The sequence below is a fragment of the Dromaius novaehollandiae genome, chromosome 17, assembly GCF_036370855.1.
Source record: "Dromaius novaehollandiae isolate bDroNov1 chromosome 17, bDroNov1.hap1, whole genome shotgun sequence".
Classification (NCBI taxonomy): Eukaryota; Metazoa; Chordata; class Aves; order Casuariiformes; family Dromaiidae; genus Dromaius; species Dromaius novaehollandiae.
Window position 1 is genome coordinate 14717039 of NC_088114.1, and position 15449 is coordinate 14732487.

Genomic DNA, 15449 nt, shown 5'->3' on the forward strand with positions numbered 1-15449 from the left:
AAAATACAGCTCTCATAAATCCCCCTCCCTTCTCCCCTCCCCAGCTTTTCTTCTCGCGTTCCCAGGACCATGTAATAAGGCGTAGCTTTCAAAGGAGCACAAGCATGACCAGATGGTCTAGCAAAACCGAGCTTGTAAAAAACAAGTTCTCCACAAGCAGAAAACTTGGGATGCATATGTGTCCCTTGGAAACAGCTCCCAAGGCGGATTTTGAGGTGCAGTGTCTCAGGAAAGGGTGAGGGCCAGGATTTCTTTCTAACCGATACCCACCCAGGCACATACACGATAGACACTTATCCTTCTCATGGCTCGTCGTCTTTTCAAACCACACAACAGTGTCATTGTTCAGATGGCAACTTCACAGCAAAAGGCGATCGTCACATCCCTCCGCTGGAATTGGCTGCAGTTCAGATTTCAAAGCCCAGAGCAAGGTTTCTTCACTGAGGCTTTTCTTCTGGGAGCAGGCTGACAAGCCGAGTGGCTCGCCCTCAAATGTGCCAGGCCGTAATAAAATCACCAGTCACCCAGGATCTTCTCCAGACCAGACAAAGGTACTGCAAGGGCAGGGAAAACAGATGCCCTGCAAATACCAGAAATCATGTGGTGTTTACTAGGACTCGCGGCCTTGTTCCTGCCACTCGGCTGGACCGACTCCAGGCGTTCAGGGTTCGCACTGGACTGACTCCAGATTAAATGACAGTGTAATAATTTATGTGCATCTCCATGCTTTGGTTTTCAAACCTACAATTAAAAGGATACAGGGACACAGTAATTTCCTTGCTGAATCAGACCTGCGGGCCAGCTAAGGCAGGATCCTATTCATTACACTGGTGCGTGGAAAGTTGACAACATAGTTCTCCCTGTCCTGGTATTTGGGAAATTGTTGCTTCAAGAAGGATGACAAAGAAAACCCGAATAGTCAAGAGTAAAGAGCAAGCCTTGCTGAGAGAAGCAGGGAGCACTTTCTGCAGTACTTTCTCCAAGGTATCTGTAAACCATGCATGGCTCAGCCTGCATCCATAATAACGTTGCTAGATTGAGGAGACGAAAGGAAGTTCCATTTGATAGCGAATTTTATGCTTTCATTTATTACTTCTATTTGGCTTTGGAAAAGGACCCCCAAATCTCAATGTTCCTTTCACGTTTTTATGTTGAACTGACTGAAATACGTCTTATCTTACACACTACCATATACAACTAGGAAAAGAATGTAACTTCCATCTAAAAAAACAAGCAAAAAGTCACTTGGAAAGAAAAAGAACAACTAAATAAAACATATGGCTTCAGTCTAGTCAGGATCTTCTCTCTATTATTCCTCTGAATTAAAAAAAAAGGGGTCAAATCAATGCCATTTCCTCAACTGTTTCAGTTTTGCCAGAATGGCATTTTCCAATGGAAAGGCAGTCTGTCAAAATGTTTCTTACCAGTTCTAACTATAATAGTTCCTAGAGAGTATTTATGTGATAATTAGGACAAGATTTACAAAAAATTGGGTTACTACGAGGGAATTCAGTGCTTGGACATGGAGCATAAAATTCTGTGATTCCTACAATTCCATTTTCACCTTGAGATTTTGAGATGTTGGCTGAGGACAACTACTACTTTATCATCAGCCAAGAGATACAGCCTATTACAGAGGAAACACATCTATCAAACAGCCCCTGTTACGAAAACTTAATTCTTTTTCTGTCTTGTTTAGCTGTTTTCTCTTAAAAAGTCATCAGACTGAAAGTAAATGGTCAGCCTTTATGAATTGAAAACATAGCATCACATCCTCGGTTTATCAGCATGAAGAAGACAAAACATAACGGACGTACATCTTGTCTAAATGCCAAACATTTAAACGTCTCTAAATGTGACCAGAAATGATTCTTACCAGCTCAGGAAAATCCTTTTTGGGGGGAAGATTTTCAGTGCTAACAGCTTTTGATTGCATGAAGAATATTGCATGGAAGTATTTTCTCGAGGCATTTTGATAATCCAGCTGCCAACGCCAACCCGACAGAGGAATCTGAGAAGGGAACGAGCAAGTGTATGAGTGTTTGTGCAAGATGGTGAGTTCTGCGACAGCTTTAAAAACGGTGCCGTGCAGCTGCCCTGCGTTAGCAGGAGCTTCTCCCTAAAATGTTTCTTCTACAGATATTTCCTGCCAAGTAGCATGTTATTCCTGACCTGTAACAGCAGTGGATTGCTTTCTCCCTCCCGTCCCCACGCTGGCTCAGCTTCTTGGCCAGAAAGCCGCGGGGTGAGGCCGTCCTGTGTCTCTCTTCACCCTCTTCCCACCCAGAAGCTCTTAGTGAGCATCCCCGCCTGCTCCCCGGGCTCACACGAGGTGGAGATAATGCCCGTAGGAGTATACGTGTTACTCCAGCTCCCTAGGATAGGTGCTCAGCCTGACTCAGGCTTGCTCTTGGAGCACAGGGAGGGATTAATGCTTGCAGGTGTAATTCCCACCTCTCCCCCCTGCCCCAAAATATATTTGATTTTAAATTCTTCCAATCTTATCAACCCTCTTCAAACACCCAGTTTTGGTTGTGTTTGGCTGAGAAGATAGTCAGCTGTTTACCCGAACCAACACAATTGGTCCATTGCTATGAATAATCTTGGCAAAGCGAATCCAACCGAATGACACGCTCCTCTGCCGAGGTAGAAATGGCAGGGAAAGGTTGGAAAGGTTCTTATCTCGGCACTTCAAAGAGCCTCTTCCCTTTTGACAACGTGGTGTTTCCCTCTGGATGATTTGGAAACATTTTTCGGAAAGGTTTTAAGCGTTTTGATCTCCATAAAACCCCAGTCACAGAATATCTTATACTTTATGTCTTGAGGAGTGCCATAGACCCTGAGCCATTGCCACCTCCGGTCCTCAGTACCACTCATCTTGCAGCATTTAGGACCTCGTCTTTCCTTTGAAGGGACACAATCTACTTGAAAATCTCGTATGAGAAACATAAATGCGCCTGCATTTTACGTTAGTAAAAGAAGAATAAAATCCATCATCTACTCATTCCTCCCCCACCATTGCAGCTTCTAAGTTATTTGCACATAAGTCATCTCCAGGAACAAAACGATGAGGGAATTTGCAGCCAGTTTCACTCGCTGGGCAGTTCCACAAACTTGCTACTGCAAATGCTGCAGGGGAGTATTTTAATCTAAATAAAGCCCAATCTAGTCTCTTTAAAAAAAAATGCATTAATCAATTCATTTGAAGAACATTTTGTAAGGCTCTTAAAAATGCAGAACATGTAAGTTCACTGATGACTTAAATATTTTAAAAATTCAGAAGATCAAAAGCTGAATGACAAGGATTTATTTCTACACATGCTTACTGAAGGTTCTTTTATCCGTCCGTCTATTTGTCAGTATTTCTGAAGGTGCTTTTCATCGCCTTGCTGTCTCAGGGCCGGATCTCCATCCACAGCACTGAACAGCCCTGAGGTGCAGGGGGCCCTCAGAATTTCACTGCCTGTACTCAGAGCCGGGACGACGATCAGCCCTGAGCTAATTTCAGCCTTGCTAGCTCCGGCCATGGCGTAGGGCACGAATACCATCAGTAGCTATCACCAAAGGTAATTTCTTTGCCTTTTCTGAAGTAAGTCAAGGCATGGAGCTGATCTGGATTGCAGAAAGAAGTAACAGAGCCTGAACTCAAGACGCTTCTGAGTTCACAAATTCACATGGCACATTGTGCCATAGATACAAAATCAGGTTTGCAAGGTCTCAAACAAGAAATGGGTCTATCACCAAGACAGTGTTTCCCCTACTGCTAGAAATGGAAAATAAGCTCCTTTCTTTTCCATCTTTGCAATCGGTGCATTCCAGCATAGTTAGAAAAAAAGACAAAAAGTATTTAGCCCTATTTTGAGATGTGGGAAAGTGAGGAAAGAGCTCTCCTTTTCTGGACCTGCCACCCAAGCAAGAAGGTGTGTAGAGAGTCAAGCCTTCCTCTTGCCTATTTGTTAGAAGAGGAAGATCAATCTATGCCCCTCTTCCCCCTAGAAGACCAGTGAATCGTGAAAACTTGTGGCATTTTGCTATTTATGTCAAGCACAGCACAGATTTGCTTTTTACAAGGAATGTCACCGAGTTAGTTCCCCCCTTCCTGCTGGATCAATACTTGCACAGAGCTAGAACGGGTGATTTAGTTCATGGCAATGCTTCACATCTCACGGACTATTCCCCGTCCCTCGTCCACAAAAGTGACAACAAGCAACTACATCCCAAGTCACGGGGGGGGGGGGGGGGGGGGGGGAATGACGGCCGCAACGGGGATCCGTTGGAATTATGCCGCATTACAAAGTAAGGGAGAAATGTTTCCAAAATCATTAAATTTCTCATTTGTCCAGTGCAGTGATCATAAGAATCAAGTCAGGGAAAACAACAAAAAACGAAACAAACACAGAATCAATAGGAAGGGAGGAAGGGAGGAAGGGAGATCAGTGAAATTAGCACTACCCGAGAATTAGCACTACCCAGGATGTCAAGGTTGACATCTTCCTTCTCTTTCCCTTTGAAGGGTAGGTTAAGGCAAGCAATAAAATTTTATACACAATGTACAGAAAGACAGGGAAGGGAAATAAAGAAGTAAAACAAAAGGAAAGAAAAAAATTACAGGGCCTGTGGTTGATGTTAGAAAAAAATACAAAAAGGGTATTCCCCCCAAGTCGTCAGGGATACACCCGGCACCTGGCACAACCGGCATCGACAAAGGCTCAGATCCGTATCATTAGGAGACGGCTCCACAGGTTTGAGGCCTAATTTATGATTTTCAGATTGCCAGCTGGGACATAATTCACTGGGCAGCAAGACTGAGGTCAATATACGTTTAAGTAAAAAGGTTTTTCGTAAGCCTGTGGGGTCAATCAGGAAAAGCTGTCATTACCGCACGGGAGGGAAGCCGGAGAGCGGGCGGGCGGGCAGGGGGAGGAGAGGCGACCAAGCAGTCAATTCCCGTTAAGTAACTAAGGCTGTTTTATGGCTAAACAGCAGTTTAGCAGCAAAGCACATCCTGGAGCATCTGAGCCAAAGCATTCACCCTTTTGGACAAAAAAATTCCACCAAGTCTCCTGTGCCTCGTTCCCTACTATGCTCTAGGCAACTTCTTCCCAAATTCTGGTAGGATCCAGATTCAAGTCCTTCTTTCAGAGAGGGAAGAGAGGCAATTTAGGAATTTAGGAAATTTATAGAGTTCAGTTCAAGCACCCCCGTGGATGACAAGAGCATGAGATATGCCCTGCCCATGCCCTGCATCATGGCTTCAGCGCCCCGTGTCGCTTGGAAGGGGAGGTCTTCCAGAGACTGAAGCTCCAGTTTTATTCACACCTACTCTGGGGCCACTAAGATGTCATTTACTCTGTGACAAAAACCTTCTACTTAGTAAAATCTACATATTCATATTTAAGGTCATATTTAAGATTCCTAGCAGACCATGCTAGGGAAAAAATCACCACACCTAAACCAACTGAAGCAGATAGCTCATGTCCACTCCTTGAAGGATAACTCTGGTGCAGATAGAGTTAGTTAAGTGTCCCCTAGCCAGGCCTGAACCCTGCAGTGCACACTGGTGACCCTCTAATATCCAGGCCAGGATGATGGGAAGACAACTGGTCTCTGTGGTCAGGCCCCATTTCCTCACAAAACTGAGGCAGCAGCAGCTCCTGCTCAAGGTGCCAGGATGGGAGGCTGAGTATTAAAGCCAGACTGAGGGGCCTGATCTAGGTCCCTGCTCTTCTCCAGCTACACCACTCCGAAGCAGTTGAAATCATCTGCTTAACCTGACTAAGGTCAACAGCAAAAGGACGAGGAGTACAGAAGGGAAAAAGTGCCCTATGTGAGCAAAGGCAAAGAGGGTGGGAAAGGCTGCCAAGGTTGGGTAGGTACTTCCAGTAGCTTTTACTACTTGTGCAAAAATGTAAAATGGTGTTAAGAGGGGAAAACCAAAGAGAATCCAGCCCAAAGCGTTCAAGGGATGATTACAGAAAAAGGTACAAAAATCCATCTTCTTGCAGACTATCTACAGACAGACCCCGTAGCCGGAAGAGTGCAACAGGCTCTCAGTAAGATCTAGCTGGCTGCTTGCACAAAAAAGCCTGGGAAGCTGTTCGCAGGCCAAGTAAGCTTGGAAAGCAGCGTTACTCATCAAGATCGCACCAGCGCTATTCCAGAGAGCATGGACGTAGCCATGCAGCCCAGCTTGGTTTGGCACGAGAAGGTGGCTGCATAAACAGCGGTCAGAACGAACTCCAAAAACAAGACCGTTGTTCCCACAAGTGAAGATGGCAGGATACAAGAGAGACAGGCCTCCACAAGGAACAGATGGAGGCAGGGCCTAACAAACCTGAGCTTGCAGTTCTAGGACCGTGACTGCTGACAGGGCTGGCGTGCCCTAAGAAGGCACCAAGAAGAAATCCAGGTTTCACTTCTGAGCAGGAATGTGGATTATGACTTTTCAATTCTAATGCAAAACTCTACCCGGACTTGCTACATAAGTCACTTACTGTTCATACTCAGTCTCAAATTTACTTCCCCTCCAGCAAACTCCCCTATGTTGGCATTAGTTTTCTTCTCCTTACAGTAAAGAAACAGCCCATCCCTCCCTGCTTGGAGCATTCTCTGCTGCATGTAGGACTCTGGGGTGCCAAGAGTCTCCCCTGGACAATCCCTTGCTGCCCACATCTGCTGAGGCTTCTGCAGCCTCTCCCTGGGACCCTTTGCTTTTTGTTACAGGTAGTTGGGCCATCTCTATCACCCAAACCTGGGTGAAAGCAACACTTTTATAAAACCATTAGGCATCTTAAAGAAAAACACGGTAGCATACTCATTTCAGACATAAACTCTCCTGAGAAACAGATATGGGTTCTTGGCTCAGGCCTCCGCCTTGGAAAACCAAAACGTGAAGGAGCTTACGGGGGGTTAGAAGCACTGGCTTTCAGGGTGGGACCCAGGAACTCAGCTCTTGCACACCTATGAACCAAAGCTCAGGTATACACCCACCATCTCTAGGCAGAGCAGTTACATTACAGAGCATTTAGGAAGGGCTGAGAACCTCAGCTGCAAGGTGCACACAAGATTCAAGTATTTTCCTCATTATTATTGCAGAGGCTGTAAATGGCAGGAGCAGCTCATGTTTTCTCCTGGTTTCTAACTTGCGGGAAAGCTCGTTATCAGCAGGGCATCCTTGAAACAGCAACCAAGAGCATTAACTTTTAATATTTAATGAATTCTTCAGGCTTGGGGAGAGCAATGTGAGAAATATCCCGTAAAAATCTATTAGTGTTAATAAAATACCACCCAACAGGTTGTCCATTATCAGCAATTAAAGTTTTCAAAGCAGGTCAGATAACTCCCTGGAATGATTTGTGTGGCCTTTACATCCGTTCTTCTCCTTCTTCCATTTTTTTTTTCTGTATTAAACTTTCTCAACTCTTTTTTTCCTCCCTCCCACAGCACAGTCTGAGCCCTAACCAGTGAATTATAGCACTAATGAGGTGTTTATACTCTCTGCCCATCAATCACAGATGTGTGTGAGTGAAAGCGCCAGCCGATAGCCGGGAAGTGCTGCAGCCTTTGCTGCAGCCAACGGGATATGAGACCGTAGCTAGATAAATCCCTTGCTCTTTCCCTTTGCTGCTCTTAGCCACAGGGCAGGAGCAAGCACACTCCATCTGATTTCCCACCCAGCTCAGAAATGCGGAGATCTTTGTAGCTCACTTAGGTAACCTGCGTCCTTCCCTTTTGGCTCACTTTACCCCTTACGCAGAGCGCTGCATCCCCGGCAAGTGACATCCCCAACAACTAACGGAGCAGGTAGCGCAGGATGCTGTGACGTAAGGCAAGAGCTGTCCCCCCGTTCCCCGGACGCCGCACAGTTTATCACCAGCGCTCCTGTCCTCCCTCGTCCTCACCTCCTGCTTTTCTCATCTTCTTCTCAGTGTCGATGTCTCACTGTGAGTCCCCAGCACACAGCTCTGCTAATGCACTGGTGCTGCACCCCAAAGGAGCAACACCAAGACCATAATTAGAAATTAGTTAATTAGTTAATAATTAGAATTAATTAATTAATTAAAAAGAAAAAGACTTGGTTTTTTAATAGTGAGAATTTGGCTTTTTTCCCCTGGTAATGAATACATCTTAAGGAAATAAAGGAATAAATATGGAAATTTTCCTTAAGGAAATAAGGAATTAATCTTAAGGAAAAGTAAACCAAAATCTAAATGACTAAATACCCATTTTTACAGAGGACCTGAACGTCTTTACACCCACACAAACGGAGTAATGACATGAGGTTGCTCTGGCCTCAACTTAGCATACGCTGGTGGAGAGTGGGACAAACTCGGACGCGAGGCTCAGGAAGAGCTCCTCGAGGAGTACTTACTGCCATCTCCAAGCTTACAGGAGCATCGGACCTGGCGTGACTCAGCCTTGTGCAAGAACAGAAAGTCCCCTACGCAACCCTTAAGAAAGTTATGAGCAGATGAAGGAGTTGAAGAGATGCAGCCAAGGCTGGAGGGACCAAAATCAGCTCTTCCAAAGCAGCTGCTTCTGCTCTGGATTGAGAGCAGGATCCTTGCAAACGTCAGCACCCCAGCAGCTCACAAGAAGTGGGGACCGAAAGGCGCGTGCCTGTGTGCTCCTCATGCTAAGCAAGTCCAAAGCTGTGCATGCAACACCAGCAGCCTTCCCCTCTCCCTGTTGAACAAATACTATGTTAGGGTTTTACATTATTATTAAAATAAATTGTTTTCAATTGAATGTGGTTGATGTCTGTGGTGCTTTCTAGAGCAGTGTTCTCCCTCCCACCCCCCAACCTTTGATTTTTGCAAAAATAGCTACAAGTCATCCCATCTCCCCTCCCTCCCCACCATATTTATCTCTTCTCCTCCTCACAGGGTCATGTTCCAACTTTTTCCGGTTCATGCTCCATTTCTGTAAATCTTTGTGCCCTGCTCCCTCCCCACACTCTCACACGCAAACCCAGACTTAAAGCCAGCTCCCTGGGTGCTGGTGCTTTTCCACTGCTCTAGAGCTGCTCATCCAACACGGCATCATCCTTGGGGATGACGGCAGCCTTGGAGCTGCCATTTCACTTAGTTTGGGATGGGGGTTTCTTCTCTTTCCCTGGATTCATGTGTAGGGGAGAGGTTTTTAACCTTTTTCAATCTGCAAAGCCCTAGCATTTTTCTAAAGAAGTTATAGGTCCCTGTGCAGCAAATTCACATCTACTGACAAAAATCATGATTTTCTTAGTTAATTTTCAGAAATCTCTTCTCAGTTACCCATGGAACCCATCAGCCTGCTAGCTGAAAAACACAAAGACAATTTCCATGGGAAATAAAAGCCTTTTTCAGCCCGACTGCTGGGTTGGATCCGCACAAGAACCTGCTGGAGACTGGAGGAACCTCCACCCTGCATTTGGGAATAGCCCATCTTCTGGCGACTCAGATCAGCAGAACAGCATCCTGTGGCCACGCTGCTTTCGGTACTCAAGCAAAGGCATCCGAAGCCAGCTCGGGTACCTCCTCCTCCCACCCCGTCTGCTGCATGGACATCTCCTGACTCCGTGCTAGGGGGGAGGGATGAGAATGAGAGAGGGAGACAGACACTGGGTTTTGTGGCGAGCAGCGGGGAGGGGGGACTTGGCAGCTCTTCTTAGCGGAGCAGGAAGTGTCCATACTTGGAGCCAGTTGACTAACCTCACTGGTGACCTTCCATCGCAGGCGCCAGTGCTCCCGCACAGGGGGGAAAGCAGAAGGACAGAAAGAAGCAGGAGCAGCTCGAAGGTGGCGCAAGCGATCAGTGCAGCGCTGGATAACGACGTCTGTAAATACGGGGGGAGCGCTGGGAGAGGGCAGCAGATTCACTGCCCCGCTGCACCCCACAGACGTGACTTCTGGTTTCAAGGGTTCAGTTTCTAGCTAGGCACCAAAACGAGCGGTTGCATTTTCTCAAGAACTTGCCACGCTGAGAAAACGTGGCTCGGAGCGTCCCAAGGGCTGTATCGCAGTCACGGGGTAGGTGCGTGCTGCAGTCTCGGTCCTGGCTCAGTCACACGGGCGACACGACGAGCGCACGCTACGGCTCCCTCTGACTCACGGGCCCAGGACTCCTCCCTGCGGAAACCAGAGCGTGGGAGGCGAGAAAACAGAGATGGTGCACAGCCACATCTCCCGTCTGGCAAGAGCAGAGCCACTCCTGGACGCGAGAGCTGGGAAACACTGAATATCCCATAGTTCAGCTAAAGCCCCAGGGAGCTACTGGGTGAGAAGTTCCCCTAAAAAACTCACAGTCTTGCAAATCTTGTCCCCTTCCAACAAGCCAGGCAACAGTAAGACGGAGAGAACAGGGATGCCCTACTTCACCATGTTCCTGAAGGAAGGAGCCTCTTTGGATACATTTCACATATTCTTTCTGTTGCTGGAATTGAACATTCAAAACATAGCTTGTCCCTGAAATATTTTAAATATCCCTTTTTCTCCCCTTTGCCCTGTGCAGTGAAATTTATATGAAGAGCTTAGCAAAGCATATATGAATATCACATTTCCTTCCATCACAGCATTGCAGCCATCTCTAAGGAGGAATAAAGCAACTATTTTACAACACACCCGACTTCTACGGTGAAAAAATACAGGGAAGTGCTGACGATGCCCATGAATGTGCTGAGATAACGTGTGCATGCCTGTGCGAGGGAGACAGCTCACAGGCTCCTCTGCTGAATCCGACTGCCCCCAGCTACCCACCCCACCTGTCTGCCAGGGCTTCGTCTCGTAGCAGGGTCAGCAGAGGAGAACGTGCCTCCACGCACACTACGGAGCCTGAGAAAAGAGGGGGGAGAGCGTGGGCAGCACAGTGGTTTACGGGTAGGAATTCCATGTTTAGGACAATACTAGAAGTCAGCTGAAAATCATTAAGTTTGGTCACTTGAGTGCTTTTGAAATCCATGCCCCAGACATCAGTCTGAGGCAGCCCTGATGCAGAGTGACTCACGTGGCAAGCATGCAAAGATCATACATGGAGAAGGACCCATGCGACAGAACCAGCTGTGTAAAGTGTAAAGCAAAAATAATTTCTAATTAAGGTCACCCTCTAATATGTCATGTGTGATACTGGCACTGTTACACTACACATCATTTTTCCTTGCACTGTCGCCAGGATGGCAAAACACGCACCCTCCAAAGTCAACAAAGGCATTTTGGACAATGCCCAAGAATCCATATGTTGGGCTCACTCCAGCAAAGCTGGGGAGAAATGACCAGATCACAGCCAAAGGCTGTATTGCCACAACAGTGGATAAGCGTGGAGCCAGCCTGGGCAAGCCGGAGTGAAAGACATCGATTTTATACCACCAATATAGCCTCTGCGAGCACTGCTGAATTCCCTGTGCCCGCTGGATCTGACTGTTTGTGGAAATAAGAGCCAGGACGGGAGCAGGGAGAGGGGAATGAGGGAGAACTCCCACCCCGTAATTTTAACCCTCTAAAAGCCAGGGATTCAGTCCAAGGTAATTGCTTAAGTTCACTTTATAATCAATGGAGAAAGAAAGGCATTGCCAGAATGCAATTTCTCTCATCTCAAATTGGGGGGGATATGTGTGTCCCCCTACCACTCTCTGTTGACTACAAAGGAAGCCTAGACAATTAGTATAGCCCAGATGCTTAGCTTTAAGAAGACTAAAATTAGGTGAGACGAATCCTACCCCAAATGTCCTATCCCAGCGAGCCCAGCCAGCCAGTGACAGAGCCAGGAACAGGATCCAGGAGGCCAGCGGCACTTCTCCCGCTCTGACACACCATCTTCTGACCCTGCCACCTTTGCCCGTGTGGATCTTCACCTAAACCCCTGAGAAACCAAGCCAACTCCTGACACTAGGATTCCTGAAAGCAGCAAAATCTCGGTTGCAGGAAGCAAGCAGGAATTTTGGGAACACAGGGGAGGAGAGGTGGTTGGCATCACAGCCATTTCAAACAACTCATGCCAATCACGAGATTGGGACAACTCCCTTTATGTGGCCATATTGTCACATTTCTAAGCTGGAAGAAGTAGCGGGCCCTGGCGCTTCTCCTCGAGCAGTGGAGCCTTCTGCCCAGCTTCCTCGCACGAAGGGGCACGAGTGCGTGAGCCCATTAACCCCTTCTCTCCTTCACCTTCGTTCGCTCTCTGCTCCCCCCGGCATCTGCAGAGACCTGGGCTGAGCGGGGCTCAGCCACTCTGGTGGTGAACGAAGCCAGCTGCCGACGCGCAGGGCCGCAGTCGGCTCCTGAGAGCCACGGAGGTGCGATTCACCTCCTCCGTGCCAGGTTACACCAGCTCTGCCATCCACGACATCCCTGGCCTCGCTCAACAGCTTCAAGCAAACTACACAGACTTGCGCTGATACAATTAGTCTGCCTCAGCCCTGGAAAAAGAAAAACCCATGAAAAACTACACTGAATCCTGCCTCTTGCAATGTTCGCAGCTTCTTCTCCCTCCTTCCTTCCTTTTGAATTTTTTTAATTATTCTCCCCCTTCTTTTTTCCCCCCTCTTCCCCCATTAACGGGGGAAAAACACAAGGAAGAAAACACAGGCAGCCAAAAGCTCATTAACATACTTGACCTTTCGGAAGAAAATTAATTCCAAATTCGCACATACCGGCTGTGTTGCTTGGTTTTGTCAAAACGGTGGCATCATTAGAGAGGAGAAGAGATGGCTCAAGGGGACGGGGTGTCTGCCACCTCAATGGAACTTGCACCGAGTTACTGAGTGCTGGCACAAATAAAGCAATGACATGGGCCATTCTGTCAGCTTTTCACATGAAATTAATCTTCGTTTCGTTGGCTGTGTAAATTTTTATCACCATGGAGTGGGGGGTGATGAATATACCAAAGCATCCTGACAGCTATGGCCTGAAAACTCGAGATTGTCTCTGCATCTTAACCGCAGTGGTGCTGGAAGAATTCTCCTTTCCTAATGTTCTCCCCGGGTGTGCGTGTGCGTGTGTGCGCGGGCGGGTGTGTGTGTGTGTCTGTACGTGTGAGTGATCCGCTGACACTGTCTTTCGACTTGAACATGCTCTGGCCTGGGAAACACTTGGGGTTTGGGTTTCCCGGCTTGAGGGCAATGGCAAACAAATCACTGCTTCCCTCTCCCTCGCCGAGTCCCAACCCAAAAGCGAGCGTAGGTCCCAGCCTGCTCTGCTGGGCTCGCCTGGGTTTGCTAACTGATGATCAAAGAGAGCAGCTCTGCCTTCTCCCGTGGCTCCGCAGCTTGTTGTTGCTGTTGTTTTTACCGTGTGTGTCACGATGCAGTCCAGGTAGGGAGATGACAGTGTTTGCTGCTTGCAAGGATGTGAGAATAACACACACCTCCACAGCGCTGGATGCACGGTGCCTCCTTCCCCGACAGCTCGGGAACAAGCACGCACGCGCTCACAGGGGCACAACACACCCATGCACACAGACTTGGCCCTTCTAGCTATACGACCCCATCAACGCACAGCGTAAGCATAAACCCACATAGACCCACATGCACAAACATATGGACACACGTGAACTTGCAAACATCTTCAGGAGCACTGTTCACGCTGTGCTCCGTATTGCTTTTGAGACAGAAGAGAGACGTAAACCTTTCGGTCCCCATAGAGCAGCAATGCACATTTGCTAATGACACTCATCTCTCGCGCAGGCTGCCTGAAAACGGCCAGAACACAAAAACCCCAGAAGGCTGGCGACGCTGAGTGACCAGGCCTCTGGCCACGATCACGCAGGCTGCATTTTGCCTCTCTGGTTAGTCAAGGGCATCGGTTGCTCTTTTCCAGAGCAATAGAGAGCTGGGCCAGGCAGAGTCCTTCCCCCTGCGCTGAAGCTGTCAGTCAGAGGCAATATGCTAAGTAGGAATTGTGCTGCTTCACTTGGCTTCCCCCAGGAGGGTCAGGATTTGGCCCCTGCAGGCAAAGCACGTCTCCCTTCCCAAATTAGCCAGTGCATGTCCTGTCCTAAAATGTGCATGCACGGAAGTCTGCACAAAGCTTGCAGATGCAATGCAATGATAGAGGCTTATCCTGACTCACATGAGCACAGTCTGCAACACATCCAGGAATATCTGCATAGGACTGGCTGAATGGAAGGATGTACATGCCAAGTAAGAAACTCCTCTTCTAATGTAAATGGAGGTCCTCACTGAGGGTGCACACATGAACATATACAGAGATGGATGCTCACATCCATGCATATTTGAAGATACCCCACAAATAACTGTTACTACAGTCTTAAAAGTAAACATATGTGGAAACATGCAATAGAGGTCAACTGCTATTTTTAGTTAAAGTATTACCAATCTGAAGCGATTCCAATGAATTCTACACTTGAGCAAATCTGTAATTAGAACCAGAACCCAGCCTCCTTGACACTGAGCCACAGGTAGCTAAAAAAAAAAATGTATATAAATACATATCCACACACAGTCATGTCTGAACGCTTTCACGGGTCACCATTCCATGCAGCTCTGGTTAACCGCCAATATCACACATATTCCTACACTCTGGTGGCTCTTGCACTGACAGGGATAAAAATCAAAGCCACTTCAGTCTGCTGTGCTTACCTCATACATGGCAAACCCCTCCTGTGCTTTATGGTTTTTTAGGGACAAATGAGAGTCTTAAGCCTTTAAGCTCCTCCAGCAGCAGTGGAGAGGTCCCAGGGAAGCTCCTCTCTCAAGTAGGCTGGCTCATTATGGCCAAAGAATGTCACGAATAGCTAGCTGAGAGGAGTGGCCTGGCCTCCAGCCACTGCCTCTTTCCCTGTCTAAAAAGGGAGTAAAGGAGCAAGAATCCATCCAGGAAACACCACATCAAAAACTACTCTTTGCTCCAGAATTTCTCCTGGTGAGAAAACAAACTGAATTTGACAGACACAAAGACACATCACTTAATGCCCACCGCGCAGGTGGTCTGATCTTACCACCGTTATGTTGTATGAAATCAGCATCAGAACAGGATCTGACTCCAGGTGAATTTTCAGCCTAATGTTTTAGTCACCAGAATATTGTATTATCCAGATTTGGGTAATCCCAAAGCATTTGCAGAATTTGGCAAATGTCTCTGATTGCCAAAATGGGAAAAAGCAGAAAAGTCAACATTCCTTCAGATTTTTTCTTAAAATGAAACACTTCAGCTGTTTCTTTCTTTTTGCCATTCGCCTGAGTGGCTCTGCCCAGGATTCTTTGCAGCTTGAAGTTGAAAAGTGTGTGAGCTGGGATGCTCCCAAACAGGGTCTGAAAATAAGCTGAAGAAAAATACCCTTGCCTTCAGTGCATGCCTCACAAATAGTAGGCAGGTGAGAGTCTCGACAAAGCAGAATTTGGTGCTATTAAAGCAGAAGAAGTGGATGAATCAAACAGAAGAATCACTAAGCGCACAGCTATAACCTACACTGGAGACGTGTTACTGCAGGAGCACTGGCCCTACAAAAGCACCGTGAGC

At 47.3% G+C, this 15449-nt stretch overlaps 1 long non-coding RNA gene across 1 annotated transcript in view; it reads right to left on the minus strand.

Moving 5' to 3' along the window:
• Nucleotides 1-5: 5 nt before the first annotated feature.
• The window catches only part of LOC112994583 (uncharacterized), an 85297-nt gene continuing 69853 nt past the window's right edge, over nucleotides 6-15449 (minus strand). The window contains exons 2-3 of the long non-coding RNA XR_003261976.2: nucleotides 1877-2011; nucleotides 6-741 (exon numbers count right to left, since the gene is read on the minus strand). This is a non-coding gene — a long non-coding RNA (uncharacterized LOC112994583). The remainder of the gene's footprint in view (nucleotides 742-1876; nucleotides 2012-15449) is intronic.